The sequence below is a fragment of the Tursiops truncatus genome, chromosome 4 (genome assembly GCF_011762595.2).
Source record: "Tursiops truncatus isolate mTurTru1 chromosome 4, mTurTru1.mat.Y, whole genome shotgun sequence".
Classification (NCBI taxonomy): Eukaryota; Metazoa; Chordata; class Mammalia; order Artiodactyla; family Delphinidae; genus Tursiops; species Tursiops truncatus.
The window spans coordinates 15750658-15774484 of record NC_047037.1 but is presented as its reverse complement, the minus strand read 5'-3'; the positions used below and the strand labels follow the sequence as shown (position 1 = coordinate 15774484).

General features: G+C 36.5%; 2 long non-coding RNA genes across 6 annotated transcripts in view; one reads left to right on the top strand and one right to left on the bottom strand.

Annotated features, from left to right (window-relative positions):
• The first annotated feature begins 237 nt into the window (after window positions 1-237).
• On the top strand, window positions 238-20806 carry LOC117312210 (uncharacterized). The gene is made up of 4 exons (XR_004526490.2): window positions 238-406; window positions 8666-8728; window positions 12088-12265; window positions 20704-20806. It is a non-coding gene; the product is annotated as an uncharacterized lncRNA (long non-coding RNA).
• The window catches only part of LOC141278530 (uncharacterized), a 271211-nt gene continuing 264095 nt past the window's right edge, over window positions 16712-23827 (bottom strand). For all 5 annotated transcript variants that reach the window (XR_012331296.1, XR_012331299.1, XR_012331298.1 and 2 more), the window contains one exon: window positions 16712-22187. This is a non-coding gene — a long non-coding RNA (uncharacterized lncRNA). The remainder of the gene's footprint in view (window positions 22188-23827) is intronic.

Here is a 23827-nt window from a genome sequence, read left to right as displayed (position 1 = left end):
TGTGTGGCAAGTTCAAGTTTTGCTTTATGGAAATTTTTTGGAATTTTTTTCCAGTATTTTTGATCTTTGGTTGTTGAATTTAAGGATGCAGAACCTGTGGACAGGGAGGGATGACTGCATGAATAAGTACACAGATAGGTTTTACTTTTTGTTTTAGCACAGCCTACTCCTTCTTGGACTCTAAGAAATCCATTAATTTTGCAACTTCTTTTCCTTCTGATTTTTGCAGAAAACACTCCTCTGGTTCCCGTAACTTCTTCAGTAACTTCCTGCCTCCAGGATATTTCTCAGTTGGCAAATAAGCCATGACTAGCAGTTAGGCAATGTGCTGAAATGCATAGGATAACATCTTATCAGTTGGATTAAGACAGTATGTTAGAACAGGTGGAATGAACCTCTTGAAAAGGTAAATATTGAACAGCTGTACTGTGTTGTTTATGTTAAAGTGTGATTTTTGTGTTATTCATTAGGCTTCATATCTGGAAATCTAATCACTTAAATATGACGTTACCTGTGTTTCTGTCTTTCGGGTAGACAAGTCTGGATCTACAAAGTTGGAGTTCCTCAAGCCCAGTGTTAAGACCAAGATATGTGGTGGCTTAACAATATTGTGCATCACTAGATAAAAATTATGTACCTTCTTGCGCTGATTTTCTTTCAATATTTGTTCAACAGAATTAACAGCTGAGGCTGGGTTCCTGAGAGGAAAAAAAATTAAGAAAAGACAGCTGTTGAGAGGAGCTGTCTCCAGTCCATTGTCATGAGCAATTCCAATTCCATTCAGCTTCCAAACTTGGACTCCAGCTGGGCAAAATGAAAGCTTTGCTTTTCCTTTTTGCCAGCCTTCTTAGGAATTCATTGTGGGATTTCATCTGTCATATCCCAAGTAACTTAACAAAATATTCCTTTCAACCTCATATTATAGTTACACAGAGAGGAGTTCAATAAATATACCTTCTCCAGCAGAGACAGTGATTGTTCTGTGCCCTCATAGATTGGTGCCCTGGGCCAGGGCCCAGCTGGCTGACCCCATGATGCAGCCTGCCAGGATCTTACAGCTCTACATGCTATTATTTAGGGAACCAGAGAATGTTGTTCTTGCCTAAAATGATATTTCTTAGCCGCTCACAATTGAATCTAATCTTTCAACTCTGCTAATTAAAGTAGCCCTTCAAAATCACAGCGATTTTATTATTATCATGGACAGAACTCAAGCTTCAAAAAAGAAAAGCTAGAAACTGTGTTTTTTCCCCAAATCTAAATTAACATTTAATTGTTTAACTCAGGATTAGTTAGATAATAAGTGAATCAATCAACTGCTTTTGTAGTTTGTTTCATTTGTTTTGTTTTGCATTTCATTTGCTTTGCTGGACAGTTTCTAAATGGCCTCTGGTGAGGAGCTTTATTCAGTCCTGTGGGCCATGCCAGGGGGTTATGGGGGACTCTATCCTGCAGAGAGGTCAATGCCGATAGTAGCACAAAGGCAAAGGCAGCAATGACAGCTGGAGTGTTGGTGCATTGGTAGACACCACAAGAACAGGCAAGGACAGTGAGACAGCCAAGTTCAAAGCCCATGTAAAAAGCTCAGTAAGCTTCACAGCTGCATTTGTTCAGTTTCATCACCACCATTTCCAACTAGTGGAGCTGGGTAGTGGGGAGGTTGGGCTATGTCTTAGTTTCAAAACAATAGGTTTATCATCTATTTAAGACTTTCCTGTAGCGAACAGGAACTAAGTTCAATAAAATTGCCTATTTTTATCTTTTCCCTTTTTTTCTCATACTTGCTTAAATAATTTTATTCAGCACAATTCCTAGAGAAAGGATCTTATGCTTATGTAGATAATACCTATTTTATTTTTACTTTTTATTTATTTATTTTTACAGTAGGTCCTTGTTGGTTGTCTGTTTTAAATATAGCAGTGTGTACATGTCAATCCCACACTCCCAATCTATCTCTCTGCCCCCCACCCTGGTAACCATAAGTTCATTCTCTAAGTCTGAGTCTGTTTCGTATTGATAAAAGAGAGGAAAAGGAAGAGGTTACTTGGACACCTGTCAGCACAATGTAATTGTGTCCTGTATTGATTAGGGCCCAAATAAAGTCTCAGGACTCCTCAAATAACCCTAAATCGCCCTAAGGCCCTTGGTACAAAAGCTGAGTGCTATATCTCTATGCACACTTAAGTATTTCTCATTCTAAAATTAAGTTAATTTTGCTAGTATAACCCAAAGTCAGCTACCAGCACACTTAAATCTTCCAGCCTCCCATGGTTACCATATGCTTCAAGATTTTAATAAATTTGCTCCCAACCCCTTCTCATTGTAAAGTAGGAAAACCAGCACCTCACCAAAACTTGGGACTAGTTAAAGACACTAACCTTCTACTTCCACTGAATTCCATACATTTACATTTTATCACCTTTTCCATTGCTTAATCACCCCACTGAAATGTAACACAAGTCCTAATACTTCAGGGTACTACCAAGGTAAGGCAGTAATACTATACCACTTTATTTCATTTTTAGGTAGATTGATTTTTCTCCTCATGAGTTATATTTGCACACTTCTTTGTGTGCCTTCTATTTTGGGGGGTTGCCCGACATTGTGAATTTAACCTTTCTGTGTCTGAATATTTTTGTCCTCCTATAAATATTCTTGACTTTTGTTCTGCATGTGGCTTTTGGAAACAGTTTGATCCCTTGGGGCCTTGCTTTTAAGCTTTGTTAGATGAGATGAGAAATAAGGTTAATCTTTGCCCAACAATGAAACAAGACATTTTTAGAATTCCAGTCGATGCCCCCTAAGTTATGAGGTTTTCTACCTTGGCTGTTGGGTAGGGTAAGTGTGCTATCTCTGGTCCTGTGTGGTCTCTGAGCACTGTGCCTTTTAATTCTTCCATGTGTTTCTTTCCGTGAACTCTCATTTATGTGCTGATCACTCTGTTGAACCCTTGAGGGGAACCCTCTGCAGACCTCTGGAATTTTCTCTCCCTGCAATTCTCACTACCCAAATGTCCAGTATTCTACTTTGTAAACGCTAGCTGCCTGGCTTCCCTAGATCCACCATTCCATCTCCTCCATTTAGGGCGAATGCTGGCTCTGCCTGGATTTCATCTCCCTTATGCCTAATCTTCAGGCATGAAGCTGGGGCAATTTTAGAGCTCACCATGTTTGTTTCCCAGTTCTGAGGGATCGCTGTCTTATGTTGCTGTTGTTCAATGTCTTGTGTGCCTTTGTTTCATATTTTTTTTTATCTTACCTGTTTCTTGGCAGGAGAGTAAATCCAACTCCTCTTACTCTATCTTGACTAGAAGCGGAAGTCCTCTGAGGCTATATTTGAAATTAATCCTATGAATCAACTACTAATTCCCTCATTCACACCCTCTCTACATATAAGAATATCCAGCTCCCTTGTCATCTCTTCTGGTTAACTCTCCCTAATCATTCTTTTACCCTCCTCCTCCACCTCATCTCTGGCAAAATTTATTGTTCCTTCTCTGATTTGGCTTATTTTATGCTTGTATTCTCTTCAGCATTTGTCACAGACCTAGGTATTATTTTTCAAATATGCTACCCAAATAGTAACGAAAATACTAATAAATCATTTTTTAAACTCTACAAAATTAACACTTTTGTCCCAGCTAGTGAAACAATGAAAAAGATATTTAAAAAGTAGATTTTAGTAAAAAATAACAGATCATATACTTTTACTTCCAATATATCTCTTGTATTCCTTCTTAAAAAAAAAAACAACAGTAAAGAGAAGTTAAAAAGACATTGACACACTAATCAAGACAGTGTGATACCAATGGAGAGAGAGAGACACGTAGATCAACAGAAGAGAATAGAGAACCCAGAAAGAGATCCACACAAATATTCCCATTTAATCTTTGACGCAGAGGCAAAAGCAGCTCAATGGGAGAGGGATATCCTTTTCAGTGAATGGTTTTGGAGCAATTGGACATCCATTAGAAAAAAAAATAGCTCTGACCTATACTTCTCACTTAATATAAACTTTAACTCAAAATTGATCACAGACTTTAACGTAAAACATAAAACTATAAAACTTCTAGGAAAGAACATAGGAGAAAAATCCTCAAAATCTAGGACCAGCAGAGTTCTTAGACTTGACACCAACAGAATGATCCATAAGAGGAAAAATTGATAAATAGGACCTCTTCAAAATTAGAAACGTTTGCATTGCAAGAGACTCTGCTATAAAGATGAAAATACAAATTACACACTTGAAGAAAATACTTGCAATCTCTTATCCAACAGAGGCCTTGTATCTAGAATATATAAAGAATTCTTAATATTCGGCATGAGAAAAAAAATAAACAAGCAATCCAATTAGAAAATGAGCAAAAAGATAAACACATACATTTTACCCAAGAGAAAAAACATATGACAGATAAACACACAAAAACGTGTTTGGAATATTTAGCAATTAGATAATGTAAATTATAACTATAATAAGATACCAATATACATCACAATGGCTATAGGTTGAAAAAAATAATGACGATACCAAATGCTGGTGAGGATGCAGAGAAATTTAATGACTCATATATTGCTGGTAGGAATGTACAATAGTACAGCCATTCTGTAAAATAGTTTGATACTTTCCTTCAAACCTAAAAATGGAGTTATCATATGATCCAGCAATTGCATTCTTGGGCATTTATTTCAGAGAAATAAAGACTTATCTTCACACAGGAATCTGTACACAAATATTCATAGTAGCTTTATTATTAATTGCCAAAAACTGGAACCTACTCTGATGTTCTGCAGATGGATGATTAAATTGTGGTATGTCCATACCATGGAATACTACTCAGCAGTAAAAAGGAAGGAATTATTAATACATGCGATTATTTCCTTGGAGGAACTGCAAGGAAATTATGCTGAGTAGAAAGAAGCTAATCTCAACAGAATACATACTACATGATTCCATTTAAATAATATTCATGAAATAACATAATTATGGAGTTGAATAGCATATTAGTTGTCAGGGTTTAGGAGCAGGAGGAGAGGGGATGAGTGTGGCTATAAAGGGGTAAGAAGAGTCTTGTGATGGTATAGCTGCATATTTCGACTGTGGTAGTAGTTACACAAGCCTATTTATCTGATAAATTGCATAGATACAGACATACACACCAATAAGTGCATGTATAACTGATGGATTCTGAATAAGCTTTAAGCCAATGTCAACTTCTTGGTTTTCATATTGTACTATAGTTGTGTAAGACGCTAACATTGGAGGATGCTGGGGGAAGTGTGCACAGGACTTCCCTGTACATTTCTTTGCAACCTCCCATTAATCTACAATTACTTCAAAATTTAAGAAAGGCATTGACATATAAGAACACAGAAGAACAAACTGTAGATGAGAGCAACAAAATTTTGAGGATTTGAGAAGGAGATAACTGAAGAATATCTGGCTTAGTTGAAGAGTTGAAGCCTAAGCTCACAGAATAGCAACCCAATTTTTGCTTCAGATCCATAACCCCCTAGAATATAAGCAATTGATCATACCAAATACCTCTAAAAGTAGTAAGGCATAGTTCTCAAAACAGTACGATTGTGGGAAGTTCTGATTAAGAAACTGACAGACTCCCAGAATCCTCACTCCCTCTGTGTAGTACGAAAAAGTCCCAGCAAAATTCTGGAAACTTACTTAATAGAGGGTCTCTGAACATAGTTAGGGATTGAAGTAATATATTAAACAGGGGGATTAAGAGAATTAGAGGTATTTGAGGGTGTTGAGGGTAATTGAGAATTTGGTTCTCTTCACCAACCTCACTCTTCATTTCTTCTATCTATGATAAAGCAGCAGCCAGTCTTTACATTATTTTTATTATACTTCCTAGTCTGTACAGGCTGGTATAACAAAATACTGCAGACTGGGTAGCTTATAAAAGACAGAATTTACTCTTCACACATCTGGAGGCAGGAGGTCCAAGCTGCCAGCATGGCTGGATTACTGGAAGGTTATCTTTTGGGTTGCAGACTTCCAACTTTTCCCTTTGTTCTCACATGGTGGAAGGGGCCAGGGATCTCTCTCTGACCTCTTCTTCCTTATGGACATTATGCCTTCTTCCTTATGGACATTAATTGCATTCATGAAAGTTCCACGCTTGTGATCTAATCACCTTCCAATGGCTCCACATCCTAATATTGGACATTTGTATTTCAACACATGAATTTTGGAGGATAAAAACATTCAGACCATAGCATTAAATAAATATTATTCGCTGTTGAAACAATAGTGTATGTTTATTAGGTTTCATTCTTATATGACTTTTGATACTGAAGGCAATTACTACTTCATTATATTTAAACCTGCTTATTTTCTTATATAGTTACCATTGATTATTTTTTGCAAATGCTCTAACATATCTGTTAAATACCAGCCAATATTTTCCCAAAGACACAAATACTTCAAAGCAGCTAACAATCCCGTCATTTAATTTTTGCTTTTTGTTTTGTTTTAACTGACGATCTGCCTCCTACAGATATCTGTTTCTTGATTCAATATAAACTAATAGTTTTTTAGTCTTAAAGCACATTAATCATGCCAGAAGTTCCCTTTTTTATCTCCTGTAATAAAGACACTCATCCCTGAATCCTCTCATTTTCTCTTTCCTGCTTTAGTATGTCATTTTTTATGAATTATAAATTTGGTCACTTCCTAAGAAAGGGTATATGAGAGATAAGTTTTAAAAATTATTGCATATCTGAAAATGCCTTTATTCAATCTTCATATTTGACTTGATACCTTGGCCGGGTATAAAATTAAAGGTTGAAAATAATTTTCATCAGAATTTTTCATACCTTTGTTCTACTGTCCTTTGAATTCTAATGTTACTGATCAGATTAATATTTACTTTGTGAGTGTTTTAAAGTCTGCCTCTTAACCCCAGGCATACTGAAATTTCATTATAATAAGACTTTGTGTGACTATTTTGTGTCATTAATTTTACTGGGCATTCAATGGGCTCTTTCAACTTAAAGATAGAAGCCCTTCAGTTTGGGAGTAATTTTTTTTTCTTTGACCATTTCCTCTCCTCTTTTTTTCTCTTCTTTCTCTAGAATTTCTCCTAGTTGGATGTTAACCCACCTAAATGAATCCCCTAATTTTCTATTTTTTAAATTATTATTTTCTATCTCTTTGTTGTTTGAACTACTTTATAGATTTTCTGTAAAGATTTCTAATAATTTTTCATACTGTACTTTAGTTCCTAATTTCTTTTTCTCTGATTGCTTTAAAAAATAGTTTCCTGTTCTTATTTTATGAAAGTGATGTTAGTTGATCTATTTGCCTGTTTTAACTGGGTCCAATTTTTAGAAATATTTGTTTGTTTTGGTCTCTCCATGGGAATGGATTTCTTCTCATGTATGTTACTCCTTCAGTAAATATTTATATATATGATCCAAGTTCAGAAAGCTCTGGGTTGTAAGGGAGAAGGCTGGGGCAGGGGAACAGGACTCAACTAGTTGGCTTCACTTAGAGTGAACTCCTCCATGTATTTAGGAAACTCCCAAACATCTAGAGGTCTTTTATCTGAAGTTTTTCAGTTTTTTTTTCACAGACTCCAATTTTCTGCCAAGAAAGATAAACATGGAAACCAGTATTCTGGAAGCAAGGCTGAGGAAACGGACTATGGGTAGAATAGGGGATGCATGTAGACCAATTTTATCACCCTGTTTTCTTCCTAAAGCTCTGTTACTTGGTATTCACTGGTTCCTGAGTAAACTTCTCCAGATACTAAAATTTTTTTCCCTTAGTGTGCATTTGTGGGAGAGTTAAGAGACTTTAAACAATCTCTGAGTGTTCAGTCTTTAGACTGCCTTCCACTTTTCATGTTACCTGCTTCCCCACATACAGAGACTCTTGGAGGATTTGTGAGGTAAACAAGCTCATTTCCCATCAGAACACCCTCTTGTGGTCAGTTAGTTTTGGGCATTCTCTGCCCTGCTATGTCAGTAATCCCTCCTGCATCTTATTTGACTCTCTAAAAATTGCTCTAATGGTCTTTCTGAAATTATATTTTCTATTTTTCTCTTCATCCTCATTTGTTAATTTTTTAAAGTTTTAAAAGCCATTTTTATGGTGTTTGGGAGGAAGAGGAGATAATCACCTGTGGTCAAGTCTTCACATTTAACCCAAAGTTAGCAAATACATTTAAAAATATTACTAGACGCATGTTCACTTCTTATTTTGTGTTTTCTTAACCATATATACTAAATGAACGTGGATGGAAACAGAACATCGTATAGGTATCTGAGGAAAAAGTCCTCATGATGAAAAAGTTAAGAAGTCCCTAGTCATGTGGATGTTCTGGGTGAAGGGTCACTAGAGGGGAATCCAGAAGTCTTTGGCAGAATCTAGATGGTAAAGGGACTAAAGTGGCCAATTACAGACTTCACCATTGCAAAGCCATTTTCTATAGTTTCTACCACAAACCAGAACTTCTTAGTGGACATGATTCAGCCCCTCACTTGTATATTCATAATGGGTCTGAACTACCAAGCATAGTGTCTTTCTATACTCATACTTCAAAAAAGTACAATCCTAACTGCTACAAATAGTAAATGGGCAGTGCATTCAATTGCAGATGGATATTTGTAATGAGAATTTATCACCTTTTTTTTCTTCCTTTAAGGCAGAAGAAGCAAACGCCGAACTAAAATGCCTATAGCATAAGTTGAGGGATCTTTCTGAGCAGGTAGGAATTTATTTAGACTCCTCATTTAATGTAGCATAAAAGCACAATGAAATGTGCTTTAATTTAATTTAATTTAATGAAATGCAGGAAATGATTTTCATCATCAGTGTGCTTGTCTTGTATCTTTTTCTTGGTTGAATAAGAAATGTAGGTCGTTAGGTATGTTGTATATGTAAGCAAAATAAGATATCAATCTTTATATTTTCTATATTCTCCTATGAGAGCAATTTTTACTTTTCCTGAAAGAAAAATTAATATATATATGACTCATTGTTTAACATAATAATTAATAAGGTAGTATAAGTGATATTTTTGTCTACTTTTGTGACCCAAGAGAAAAGTCTCTTAGAAAGCTATATTATAAAACTGCTTAGAAAGATTTCTATTCTGGTGGATTTTATTGTTTGGATTTGAATGTATTACCTTGAAAACCAATAATAGAATTCAGCAATACTTATTTCATCCACAAACCCCACAGACAGAAAGAGGGCAAAAGGTAGGGGGAAAATGAAGCTTTGTACAGCAAAATGTTTTAAATGGGAAGTTTAAGGGAACAAAAGATCTGATGAACATTAAGCTATCATAAGCTGAGGTTTCAGCCAGAGGCCCATTGTCCACAGAGAGAAGTCGATTGCTTCGGCTTCCCATCATCCACTTCTGCTCTGGCAAACACAGTGTCTGCCACCACAATAGTATTTCTCCTCCTTCTTCCTTGCCAAGAAAACCTTGACTTATTAGACCTTAGGAAAATTGATTCCTCATCTAAGGTGGGCATGTTACCCAGGTATAAGGGGAAGTTTTCTGGAGAGTTTCTGGGAAAGAATTTTGCTCCCTGAAAGTAAAGAAGTACTCTAAAAGAAAAGGTTCTTTTCTGTGTGATTCAACCCCTTGTTCCCTGCATTGGGGGATTGAGGATACTTGGGGTGTGAATGACATGATGGGAGCTGTGGCAGCCATGTTGACCCTATGAGGCGAAGGCCTAGAGACTGACATTTAGCCCTGATATAATTAAGCTGCTGGATCAAAGTGAGTAAGTGCTTACCACCAAACTTCTTGATAGAAAACAAAATTCCTAATTACTTAAGCCACTGTCATTTACATTCTTGTTATTCGCGGCCATTAGCAATCTTAATTTACGCCTGCCTCTCGTTCTTTGCCACCTGCTCTAGTACACTTGTCACCACTCTACCCTCTAGCCATGTAGAACAACTTGCATTTCCCAAGATGTATCTTGTTTTTCTGCCTGGGTTCAGCAGCAGCTTCGTTCTGAATGCCCTCCCCCTTCTATTATCCTCTGAAATTCTGCTCACCTTTCATTTAATGACATGTCACTTTATGAAATTTCTTTTATAAAACTTTCCTGTCACTAGTATCCTTGCCACCCACCACCCTAATCTTTTGTTTTACCCACTACAATCCGAGCAGAATATACCTTTTTGATAGTTATCTGTGGTCAGGTCTTTTGTCTTCAAACATACTGCAATCATTCCTACCTTAGCCCTACTCTAGAAGGTAGCTTCAATTCCTACCCTTTCTATTCCCTTGCCAGCAATGTCCCACCCGAACATCTCTTCATGGTTATTTGCTCCTTCAGGTTTTAGTGTCAAGCTCTACAATGAACCTTAAGTTCAAAGATAGCAAGATTGGGTTCCTTTTGTTCAGCATGGCATCCTCAACACATCTGACACAGCCTTGAGTTGAGTAGGTTCACAATAAATATTTGAAAATGAATGAACTGAACTCTGTACTTTAAATGGGAAGCTCTTCAAGGTCAGATATGGTATGTATTCATTTACATAGATTATAGAATCCAGCTAAATGCACTTACAGCCTTCGGAAGACATGAATGCTCCACAAATGCTGAATGAATGGATGGAGAGATGGATGACTGGCATAGCAAGTTTACTATTTTTTTCCTCTGATGAAAAGCACATACCTATTTCCAGGAAAAAATTTGCTTCTGAATAACAGGAGCGGCAACCCTTGTGAGGTCAACTCTTTGAAAAGTAGATTGATATCTGTAAATTCAGGGCTTAACTTTTAGCAACCTTAAGAGCACACTTATTAAAGTTAAGCAGTTTTAGGACAACTTTGTTCCCAGAATCTACAAATTGGAAACCTGAGAGGTCAAGCCATTGATTGCATTTTGATGGAAGGATCTGTAAAAATATTGCCCTTCCAAATATTTCTCTCCAGAATAGAGATAGCTGCACCACTAAAAGGTTTATGATAGATCATTTTAGTCAGTGGGATTTTGGAGTGAAAACTGGAAAATAATCATGAGAATTTTGGCTTAAAGTGAAATATAACTCTCTTTGGAAAGTTATCAATAGAAAAATGCTCGAAACGTCTAAATGTTAAACAACAAAGTTTGAAACTTAATACAAATCAAACACCAAGAGCAAGGAAGGCAAACAAAACCCTAAACATTTGCAGAGACATAACAACTGTGAAACAGGAAGTCGTTCTGAGAATTTTTCAGCATTTTCTTCTTTGCACAACTTCCTCTAAATATATTGATACTCCATCCCATCAGTCAGTCTGAATCTATCTGATATCAAATGCTCATAAAGGAATTAAAACAAGAAGCCATTGCTACAAAAATTTCCTGCTCCTTTTTTGCCTTTGAATTGACTGTTTAAAACATTCTGATTTAACCACTAAAAATAATCTACTTCAAAACACATATATGTTTCAAGATACAAACTTGAATCAAATGTAATTTCATTTCTTGGAAAGTGAAGATTTACACTGGTGAAATGTTGAGACTAAAATACATATTAATTTTAAGTACTACTGTGTGTGTTACAGCAAATGTTCTAGAAGACTGAGAAATGGAAAGCTACTTCAGAGTAGGGCGATCTCATGAATAAGATTGGATTTGTGAGGCTTTAGAATATTACGAGGATTGAGTAATCAGAGAGGTGAGAGAAACCAGATGAGCTCCATGAGCAGTATACATGTTAGGAGAGTGAAGAGGTTTACAGCCTGATACTAATGAAGCCATATTACAGATTCAAACAGATCACTGCAGAAGAGAAGGGGATTCTTTTTTTCTTTTTACTGCTGATGTTAGGATGTAGGGATGCTGACTGGATTTCAATGTCACCTTTGCTGACAGTGGTGAATTGGGTCATTAGAGGAACATATTCACGGCCTGTTTGCTGAGGCTCTTGGGGTCTGGTTAGTGAGACCAAATTGAAAGCTGTAATAGACTTCACAGGGTCATTTAGTATTTATTGCTTCTCTCTTTTTTTGGCTCTAAATATACACATATAAACATTGTTTGGATTGTTTTCTTGGAGAAGAGCGTCTTTTGGGATGCATCTGATGATTAACTTTATATGTCATTATAACAGAGGAAGGGTGAGATGACCTTTCTATCCACTTAAGGAGTTCTTTGCCATTTGAAGAGAAAGTAAAGTCTCTCATCTTACAAGTTCAGTGATGCTACCTACCATCTGAGCCACTGGAGCAAAAGTATGCAGCAAGTGACATTTCTTCAGATCACGGCAGCCAAGTCAAGAGCATTCCAGGGTAATTAACTCAGATCTGTTACTGTATTTAATATGTGGATTCTTTCAGCTTATTACTAAGTGTGACATTGTGCAAAAACGGGGAGGGGAAAGTCCAAAATTCAATGTGGAGAAAAATATTAAAAATAAAACAGAAACATATGCAGGCAAATGAGAAGGGATTTTATAGTTGATAAAAATCTGGACTAACTTTCAGAGACACATTGTACTGTTTCTAGTTCTAGATATTTGTTAAGTTGGAGGCTGTGACTGATCACTCAAGAACCTGAAAATAAGAAAAACAGGAGAATTATGAAGCATATTTTCATTGGCATTTTAGATTAACCTTTCATGCTTTGTTTATATTATAAATAATACTCCTATTCACTGTAATTCATTTTCTACATGAAGTGCCGAACAAACAACTTCATTTTCAAAGTATTTATAAATACATGATTATATTCCATAAAGTTAGATCATTTTTAAAAATAAATGACACATTTTCTTACAGGATATTTTATTAACTGAGCTTCCTTTATGTTTTCCTTGGTCAGGCAAGATGAAATTGAATTGCTATAATACAAATTTTATATCAGAAACTTATTAACTTACATGGTTCATGGGGTCTGCATTGTGTTTACTTTGATCACAAAAAGGCATTATCTTTAAAAAGAAAACTTACAAATTCAGATGCATAATAATGAAATGTAGTGGTTGAGAAGTTGGAAACCATCCGTGAATCAAATATGCAATCTCCATTTGTTGGAAAGAAAAGATTTATACTGGTGACAAGTTTAGACAAAAATACATATTTTAAATTACTAATGGATGCATTACAGTAAATGTTGTAGAAATAGATGGATTTCACATTTTTTTTAATTTTTAAAAAATTTTATTTATTTTATTTTTGGCTGCGTTGGGTCTTCGTTGGTACGCGCGGGCTTTCTCTAGTTGTGGCGAGCAGGGGCTACTCTTCGTTGCAGTGCACGGGCTTCTCATTGCAGTGGCTTCTCTTTGTTGTGGAGCATGGGCTCTGGGCACACAGGCTTCAGTAGTTGTGGCACACGGGCTCAGTAGTTGTGGTTCACGGGCTTAGTTGCTCCGCGGCATGTGGGATCTTCCCGGACCAGGGCTCGAACATGTGTCCCCTGCACTGGCAGGTGGATTCTGAACCACTGTGCCACCAGGGAAGTCCCGGATTTCACATATTTTTATACATAGTAAAATTACATTAAAATTAGTTATTTTAACTTTTTATTGGAGTGCTCCTTTCCTCTCTTCAAATTAAATAAACCAAAAATAATATTATTTTCTGATGTTTAAGATAGTGCTTGCTAAGATATTTTAAAGTAAACTTGTTGCTCATTTCTGTAGAAATGCATGATGTTTCATGCCAGGAAAGAGGCTGAGATCACCAAAATTGCCTATTCTTGCCCCTGCCTCTCACTGCCTCAGACCTAACCATTGTCCTACCACCTTTTTCTTCCTCTTTTTCCCATCCTCTGTCACTTTGGTCATGAGAAGGAAGGAGCAAGAGTCGAAAAGAAAGGGATAAGATAGGAGTAAATCCCAAGATCTAGGAAAGGTTAGGAAAGAACTTGGAGATATTTTCATCTCTTTATGGAGGTGGAGGTGAAATAATTCAAAGCATCAACATTTATTTAATGACATCCATACATAAGACAGTAAGAAAAAAATCCCCATGTGCCAAAGTGGAGCATCAATTCCTACTCTCTTCCCTCTCCTCTCCCATGCCCCAAATGTACTTCACAAACAGCATTCCATATTTCAGGGTTCAGACATATAACTGAGCCCAAGTCACATTCTATTGGAAGACCAGGGACAGCCTTGGGGCAAATGAACCAGTGAGGTTTGATTTTGGCAAGCCCTATCTCCCCTTGGCTGTGTCCCCTCACCTTACTCGGTTCTTTTCCAGGTAGCCTGAAATTTTAAGAGGGGCCTGGATGCCCCTCAGCTGCCCTGCTCTTCCAGGAAGTCCCCAGATAAAACTTACCTTTAGGTCATCCACTAATGATCTCCCTGATATGAATGAATAACTGAATAAGTTACTAAGTATTAATCTAGTAGTACTATGTTTAAGTTTATGGGGATGTGTTAAATCAAAGAAATGGCTAAAAGACCACAATGAGAACTTAGAGCACTAAAGTTGATAAAATGTAAGAAAATATTTGACTTTGAAGAACCACTTAAATCCCAACATACTAAAGGTCACAAACTCTATCACACATGATTAGAACTATGGAGTGGGGAGGTTTTGTTCTATATAGCAGAGGTCAGCAAACTATGACTCTTGGACCAAATCCAGCCCACTGCCTGTTTTGGCAGGTAATGTTTTATAGGAACACTTTCATGTTATTCCATTCTTTAGTATGTTGGCTGCTTTCATGCTACAATGGCAGAGTTGATGAAGACCATATGGTCCACAAAGCCTAAAATATTTACTATCTGACCTTTTTAAGAAAAAGTTTGCTGACCCTGCTCTATAGGAATAATGACATTGAAAAGTATGGCAAATTTTTTACCTTATTTCTTCTCCTTTCTTTTTCTTTCAAACTTTTTTTCTTTAATTGTAGGACAGAGCAATTCAGACTTTTAGTTTGAATATTTAGCCAGGAAATCTTATTTTAAAAGCTGAAAGTAATGAATCATGGTCATCTTAAAACATCTTCAATTTCTGCTGCCTCTACACTATAGATATAATTGAATGAGAGTTTGTAGTGATTGCCTTGCTTTGGTTATATAACTCCAAATCAATTCTTTTTTTTTTTTTTTTTTTTTTGGGTACGCGGGCCTCTCACTGTGGTGGCCTCTCCCATTGCGGAGCACAGGCTTCGGACACACAGGCTCAGCGGCCATGGCTCACGGGCCTAGCGGCTCCGTGGCATGTGGGATTTTCCTGGACCGGGGCACGAACCCGTGTCCCCTGCATCGGCAGGCGTACTCTCAACCACTGCGCCACCAGGGAAGCCCAAATCAATTCTTATTTGGCTTCCTTTAATCACTTCTAATGACTGATCATTCAGCATACTGGGAATTTACTCCTAATACAGTACAGAGAAATGCATATTTTCTTATCTTACACCACTAATGCATCATATGCATAAAGAAGGAGGCATAGATGTTTAGAGTTTATAAATATTTTCATGACGTTACACAAAATATAACAAAAGACCTGGGTCATCATTATTTTGATTGAACTTTAAAATTACAAAGTGAAGTGGCCAATACTTTTAAAATATTAAATTATCTGGTGCATGTATAGCCCCTTCCCCACCTTTGCATTTCCCAAAACATGCTTCCCAGAGATTGTTTTATATAAGTAGGTTAAGAGAGGAAAGGATAAGGATAAGCTTGGGAAAGGAAAAATTAAATGACTGTGCTCACTTTAGGACCTCTCAGAGATTTCATATGAAAATATTCATTGTTAATTGCAAAAAGAGAGTAGGATAAGCTTTATTCTTTAATTCATTTATTCATTCATTCAATAAATGTTTCTGGAGTTTCTAATCTCTGCCAATCACTGTTCTAGGTGTTAAGAATAGAGCATTTCCAAAAGCTCAAAGGTTATGAGGTATCTCTCAGAGGTTTAGAAAAGTCTTGGAAAGAATTCATGAAGGAAAAAAATTCTGAAGGTGAGTGGAATTATAAGTAGAGTTGTCTAGGGGAGAGGCATTCTACTAACTAGAAATACATGACTAGCAGATGGATATAGAATGAGGTTAGTATACACTTACTGAATTTAATTGAATTACATGGAATGGGACAATTGCAATAGCATAACGAAATCCTCTGCTTTGAAATGGCACCTTGCATGTGTTGTCAGTTTGTACACGTACATGTTCACACACATGTGCACACCACACACCAAAGTACTGAAATAGACTTCATTTTGGTGCCAAGGGTTGGAAAGTGGCGTTCCATCTCTCTCTCTGCCTATAGTAATGAATTCATGTTTGTGTGCCTGGTAAACAGATTTGCAAGTTGTATTACCTAGTTTAAACTAAACTAACTCTCACCAAATGGACTGGTAAATTAAAAAGCTTCCTGCAGGGAAGCTGCAGGTGGAAGATAATTCCCATAATGTAAACAAAAGCAAAAGACAAGAAAATGGCAGAGCAAACATGTCTTCTACTCCTTGTAGAAACTCTTCCTCAGGCATATCATAAAGTAAAAATGATGACCTTGTGATAAGTGTCAAGGTGTCAGCCAAAAAGTTGAAATTGTCAAGAAGACCATTGAAACAGAAACTTTAACCACCGCTGCTAATGAAAAATCTTATTCTAAGTATCCGCTTTGTCTTTTACATCAGTTAATGATGTTAAGTAGACAGCTGGATTGGCAAACGTTTTAAATCTGCGCATCCAAAGCTATTTTTAATGACAACCAAAAGGCTTTTTGCTTTTGTACAATTAAAAGTAAAATAAATATTTACTCATAATAGGTTTATCTCATCCACATAAAATTCCATATTTCTACATAGAAATTTTCCATAGAATTGGACATGTCTATAATTTATAAATAAATCTGAAAATTACATATATTAAACATACATGCTAAACATGTTTAGAGATGGGGTGAGCAATTAACAAGTTTGGAAAACACTCCTTGGTCGACAGTAATTTTAGGCAAGAAACAGATACATTGTGTATACGTTTCTTCTTTTTATTTGTTAAGAGTTGAGCTGATGAACCTTGTTCATCAAGGCTGATGAGCCTTGTGTAGCACTTATTCTTTTTTAGATTTTTAGATTTCTCCAGATGCTTGAAATAAGTCTTGAATAAGCTCAGGAAAATATAGTTAGCCAGTGGTAGATTATTAAACATCTAATGCTCTTTTTGTTAGAAATCAGGTCATTTGTTAAGCTGCAGATTAAAAAAAAAAAACAAGTAAAAAACCCTTTTTTCTTCAACTTAGAATGAATTTATTGTAATTGTAGATTTTGTTAGAAATAAAGCCATTAAAGCACTTTAGCAGGCTGGGTTTTCCATTAGCTCCTTTCAAATTCTTTCAGCCCTGCACAAACCCCCTAGTTTCATTATGTAAAAGAGTGATTTACCACTAATCAGCAGTTCCAATGACAGCGAAGACGTGTTTGTACGTTCTAAAAGTAGATTAATTAGACTGTACTCTATGATTTGCCACACGACCCGAGCTAATAAGATTATTTTGAAACATGTGTTGAGCTACCAGGCTTCATTTATTGAAAATTAGTTAGAACAATTTATATTATAGGATAAATAATCAGCCATTTACCAAAGCTAGTGGAAGAATCTCCTTTGGCATTACCATTGCAGAGGTCAAGATGTGATGAAATGTATAAGAAGACTTCCATGAAAGTATTAATGACATATCCTAAATAAATCGATAGCCCATTAGTGTAGTCTGGGGTCTAAAATAACAGTGACAAAGACTGTCTCCTTTCTATATGGATGTGTATCTGTAGCTGTTAGGAGCACAGCCTAAGCAGGGTTTATCGGCTGTGAGATTTTGGGTAAGTTACTTAAACTTCCATGCTTGCATTTCCTTATCCTTGAAATAGAAACAATAATAATACCTTTTTCGTATGGTAGTTGTGAAGATTATTAAATGAAATAATACAATTAAAGTTTTTATCAAGTAGAGGATTAGGCATGTGGGTTTAATTTTATGGTAAACATAACCAGTTACATATTATGATGTCATACTTAGTATTTGGGCTTAATTGTGTATTATCAGGGATGTAGAAACTTTCAGGTGTGGTAACATCAATATGAACACACGTTTTTTACCCTATACCAGGAGATATTAGTTTTGATGAATAATGAATACAATTTCTTAGCAATTGATGTGATATTTCCCCTAAATCTCTCCTAAAACTGACCAGTGACTGAAATGGTTTATAGCCAGTGTCATGGTCATGTGTAAGGAAGATCCTCCAGTGAAGAAATTTTAAAATAATTCATGTGAATTGCCAAAATTGAAACTGCTTTGGAGCCAGCTGTGATATCGCACCTCCTCACTTTTTTGTTTTTGTCTAAACTGATGTCATAATAAAAAGAAGGAAGCTGAAATAACGAAGGTCAGGATGTAGACACTGGGCCTTATTCTTCCTGTTTAAATATTTTATCAACTCTTGAGTAATAGAAAGGTGTATTGATCCAAATTGATAATGAACTTCAAAGTCCAAAATATCATTGAAGAGTGGCATTTATGAAAATTCAGATGATAACCCCTTGAAAGTCCAAGTCAATCCAATTCAACCAACATGCCTCAACAATCTCTTGGGTACTGAGCATTTGACCAGCTTTGTGCAGTATTTTAAAGTTGGTGGCAGCAGCTCAATTAGCCAGCATGGAGGACCTAGTGGCAACGTCTTTGGACGTCTTCTTTCCTTGTCACTGATGCTTCGGCTCCACTTTGTGTGTGTGTTTGTGTTTGACGATTGTTTTCGTGTATTCTATATTCTTTTCATCGTTGAAAATGAGAGCTGGCACTTTTAAGGTATTTTCAGTGAGAGCCATGCCTCCTTACTAATGTTAGGGAAAACACTGACCTTGAGTACCACACTGATAGATGACAAAAGAAACAGAGATCAGCACGTGCCTTTCTTCTAGACTTTTACCTCAACATAGATCGACTATATTATTGATATCCATTTGGGAAATCTGGAGTTCTAAAGGATCAGGTGTAGTAGTTTCCCAGGAATACTACTAACAGAAAGTACAGCAGGGTTCCTACTGAAGCACAGCTTTCATTCTCTTTGTCCTTTAGTTTATATAGACGGAGGTGGAGCTGTCCCTGGAGTTTCATGCCCAGGTGAGGCTAAGATCACCCCTCCCATTTTCACACTCTCATTAACCCAGCCTACCAATGGTTTCCTAGCCAGGTTCTGTGCTACATTACGTAGTTTCTCCTTTCTTTAATATACCTTAGATAGAGCTAACTCTGGTTAACAGGTTTCACTCCCTGTATCATATATAATAACTTGGTTTGACTTTCTAGCAGTTGAACCCATCATATTTGGAAGAAATCTCACATTGTATGAATTATAGCAGGAGGCTGGATGCGGTCTCCTCTAGAGAATGTATGTAAAGGTAATCTCCACCCCTCACTGCCACCCACCCTCAGCAGCTATGGAACAGGGGAGTAACCTATGTTCTGCTAGCCAGATGTTCCTACTTATCACTTTGAATCCCGAGTGAGTGATATAAAAAAACAGAAGCCATTTAGAAATTATACACTGTGGCATTGTAGTTCGGTGAGCAACATGAAGTAGACAGCGGGAACAATTCTGGAGTGCCAGCATCTCCCTAATGACACTATTTTGTTTTGTATTTGATATTTCCTTGGTGATTCCTTTTGTTCAGCCCTTCTTGGTTACAGACCATTTTTTGAGACTGTTTACAACATTAATACCCATTCCATGAGACTCTGTGACATTTTTCCTTTTTGACTTAAATGTGACCCACCAGAATTTCGTCTTTACCTGTTTCTCTAGACTTATTTCTAACTATACCCCTCAACAAAAACCATACTACATAGTGCTTGTCATCCTACCAAAACATTCTTATGACAAATGATTTGTTTTCCCTCCCTCTGCCAAGATACCTCCTGAAATTTCTTCCATTCTTTAAGTCCCTGTGTGAACTCAACCCTCTCCAATTTGGAATTACTCATTCCCTCACTAATGAGAAGGCAGCATGCTATAGTGGAAGAGAGCCATTGCCTTGGACCCGTGCCAGTGACATTCCATTGCACTTGATCTGGACTCTATAGTTCATCTTTCTTCCAGAGTAATGTTTCAATTTATTTAGGGTAGAGCAATTCAAAAGTTATGAAAAAACTGTATGCACTCATCCAATCAGTATCGTTCCATGTTTCTCTAGAGATAACATAAGAATTCTTTGCGAAGTAATAATGTTTAATGTATCAAATTTTAATTTTATAAAGTAAGAAGTAACTCATAGTGAGCACTCATTAAGCATCTGAGGTTTGTTGAACAAAGTACCAAAGAGATGAGACTTTTTTTGTTTCTTTTCAGATTATTTGAAATAAATCCAATTAACAGTCCACAAGCGCTTGGTGTATTTTTTAGTTTTCTGTTGACCTGAGGTCTGATCACTCATGTTCAGAAAAGAAGTCTAACAAGAAATGTCAGTCTATTCTATGAACACCTGTGATATAGTTTCAATAAATTCTTTTGTGACTTAAATTAACCAGAGTCATTTTCTGTTGTCTGCAACCTAAGCTGGGTTTCTGCACTGGGTTCTACTCAAAAACCACCTACTTCTGTATTACATAGAGAAAAATCAGATCTACACTAATCAGTTTGACTTTTAAAACCACCACATATGCCTGAAAAAAATTTAGTCATTTAGGATGGCACTGAGAGATCTGACAAGGCAACTAGAAATCCAGAAACTGTTTCCAATAATTAGTATTGTCAATCTTCTCTTACAGAACTTTTGTTATGATTCTTGGAGCTACATGACAGCAAACCTTGACGACCTTAGGGGGAGGAAGAGATAAAGAATAATACTAGAACAAGAAAAAAGAAGTGTGATCCAAATAGGTGTATCAGCCTATCATTTTAGAATCTTTGGTATGTCTAAAACTTGAAACGTGTAATCTCTTAGAAAGTGAATTTTCGGTTATAAAAACTATTTGGTTAAAGAGACACGTTTTGGCTCTGTGTTGAGTATAAGCTCATTGTGCCAACTACCAATTCCCACCCAGATGTGGTCATTAAGTTGTACTGTGCTGATGTAAAGCAGTGTTGAGGACTTTCTTTAGAAAACTCATTATCATATAGTTCCTATTAGCATAATTATTAGCTTCACAGATTAAAGAAAATAGCTTTAATCTAATAGCCCTGATTCATCATTCTTCTCTAGCCAACAACTCCACAAAACTTAATTCCAGGCAGTAAGAGATGGGTATTAGACACGCATAGGGTAGGAAAAAGTGGTATGTAACCTAGATTATTAGATTGGCTTTCGTCATTTCTTTTGGTATTGATTCTCCTTAGATTGACATCCTATGTTAAAATATTCTAATTTGGAGAGAATGTGATTATATCCCTTCTGTCTACTGTTTACCTGTATTTATGAGGAAGGTAAATTATTTTGGATTTAACTGTTGCTGATTGAAATATCTATCTTTGTGTGATTAACCTAGCTGCAATGCAGTTGTTCCAGATGGATTTTAGCCAAGCAGAATTGTTTATTTACATGAAATTTTATGCTAAAGACTGATACATAAAACATATAAAAGTGGAAATTTTTGTGGCAAACTAGGACATGAAGGCTCTCTATTTTGCAACTTCTCAACCTGTCCTTTTCCATAACCCCATTCCCTCTCCCAGGAAGCTCAAGGGGATCGAAGAGCTGAGGGGCTCAGATGTCTGACTTTGAACTAACTGTCCTAATATTATGTAAATATATATATATATATATATACCTTTCAAACTATTGTTATACAATATTGCGATATAGGCATGTAAACAGTGAATGTGTTGTAAAGCATATGTTTTTAATATGGATTTTTGTAAATGAAAATATCCATGTGCTTTCTTATTATTTGTTCCACGTATTTTTACCAAATTTGTCTGGTCTTTTTGTTGAAACCATCTGGAACTCTTACTGAGATCATAGTTGAAATCTCCCACGAAGTTAGGAAAAAGAGAGAAATCACAGGAGCTACACATCCGGGCTGACTTAACTGTCCATGTGACCTTTGGATTCATCCTCTTCCTCTCTGAAGAAATGGAGCTGGGCTAAAAGTTTCCATAGTTTCCAAAATTTTGTCATGATTAGGATCATCTGAGGTACTTGTACTTACTCAAAATACAAATTCCGCAATTCACTCCAAGCCCACTGAATCCGAATTCTCAGGGGAAGGCCGGGGAGCCATGCATTTGACAGAATCTCCAGGTGATCCTTATCCTTGGAAAGATGAGAAACAAAGAGTTGAACAACTCCAACAGCCGTTCTAATTCAGAAGTTCCATGATTCCCTTCATATTTCTTGGATAATAAAATATTTTAACTGAAGCTATGGAGCCTGGAGTGGAGATGGTGGGAAGAAGAAAAAATTATTCCTTTTATATAAAAATGATATTGGACTTGAGGATATGGGCAGGGGGAAGGGTAAGCTGTGACAAAGTGAGAGAGTGGCATGGACATATATACACTACCAAATGTAAAATAGATAGCTAGTGGGAAGCAGCCGCATAGCACAGGGAGATCAGCTCGGTGCTTTGTGACCACCTAGAGGGGTGGGATAGGGAGGGTGGGAAGGAGGGAGACGCAAGAGGGAGGAGATATGGGAACATATGTATATGTATACCTGATTCACTTTGTTATAAAGCAGAAACTAACCCACCATTGTAAAGCAATTATACTCCAATGAAGATATTAAAAAATAAACAAATAAAATCATAGTTTAAAAAATGTTGAATTTGGCATTTTCTATGAAATATTAAAATAATTTTATAATGCTGAATAATTAGAAGTTAGGTTTTTATCTGAACTTCACACGCCTTTTCTTATTTTTCATTTCTTTTTTTATTGTGCGTTGCTTTAATGTTTTTTCTTGTTAGTTTTTCCCTTGCATCTGTGCTTTTAAAATCTGATTATTTATCCTTATAAATCTCTAGAAAGGATGCTACCATCTTTCTTTTAAGTACCATGTTTCAGATTTTCTTCGGACTTTTGGCAGAAATTTCCCCCTAGTTAACAATAAGGTTGAGTTAACTTCTCAAACCAAGACAGGGCATTTGTAGGCTTTAATCACTTAGCAAACATTTACTCTGCACAGTCAAGGTGACAACAACTTAGGCGATTTGAGGATCCCATCTACGTTTTCTATGTTCTCATTCAGTTGAGTCTTGCAGGAACTACAGAATAGATGTCTATCTGGCTCTAAAAGACATCTATTCAAACTAGCATCTTTGGAGGCATCCATTGGCTTATTTGGGGCTCAGCCACCAGTCGTCACATGTTACCAATAACGTCTTTTGGGCTCCCCCAAAAGCTGACTGCTGCTTTCCTTCTTTCTCTTCTGCCACTCCTGGGAGCATCAGCAACTCAAGCTTCTGGGGCCCAGGAAATCTCTGAGAACGTGTTTGAGGTCCACATGACTAGATACCTACATAATCTACAGTCATTTCCTCTTTGGAGCCTTGCCCCCTCTTCTTGGATGTCTCCCTCAAAAGTAATGCACAGATTCCTTTTATTCTCAAATCCCACAAAATCATGTGGGATTTTTACTAAAAAGCTATCTTAGAATGTTGTTTTGCATTTAACATCAGTTTCAAAAGCTACCTAGCTGACATATAGATGCAATGTGTTATGCTCACCTTTATTTGTAATATGTGGTGGACATCAGTATATACTTTTTCTCTACCTAAATCTTAATTGCAACAAATACTTTTCAAAAACTTCTTTTTTGAAAAAGATAACTAAGTATTTGTTGCCATGTGAACATGAATTACTAATTTGTTAAATAGATTTTTTTAAAGCTTCACTCTAGATACTTCAATGATTTCATCATAGTTCAAAGGTAGCAAACAGTTATAGGCTGGG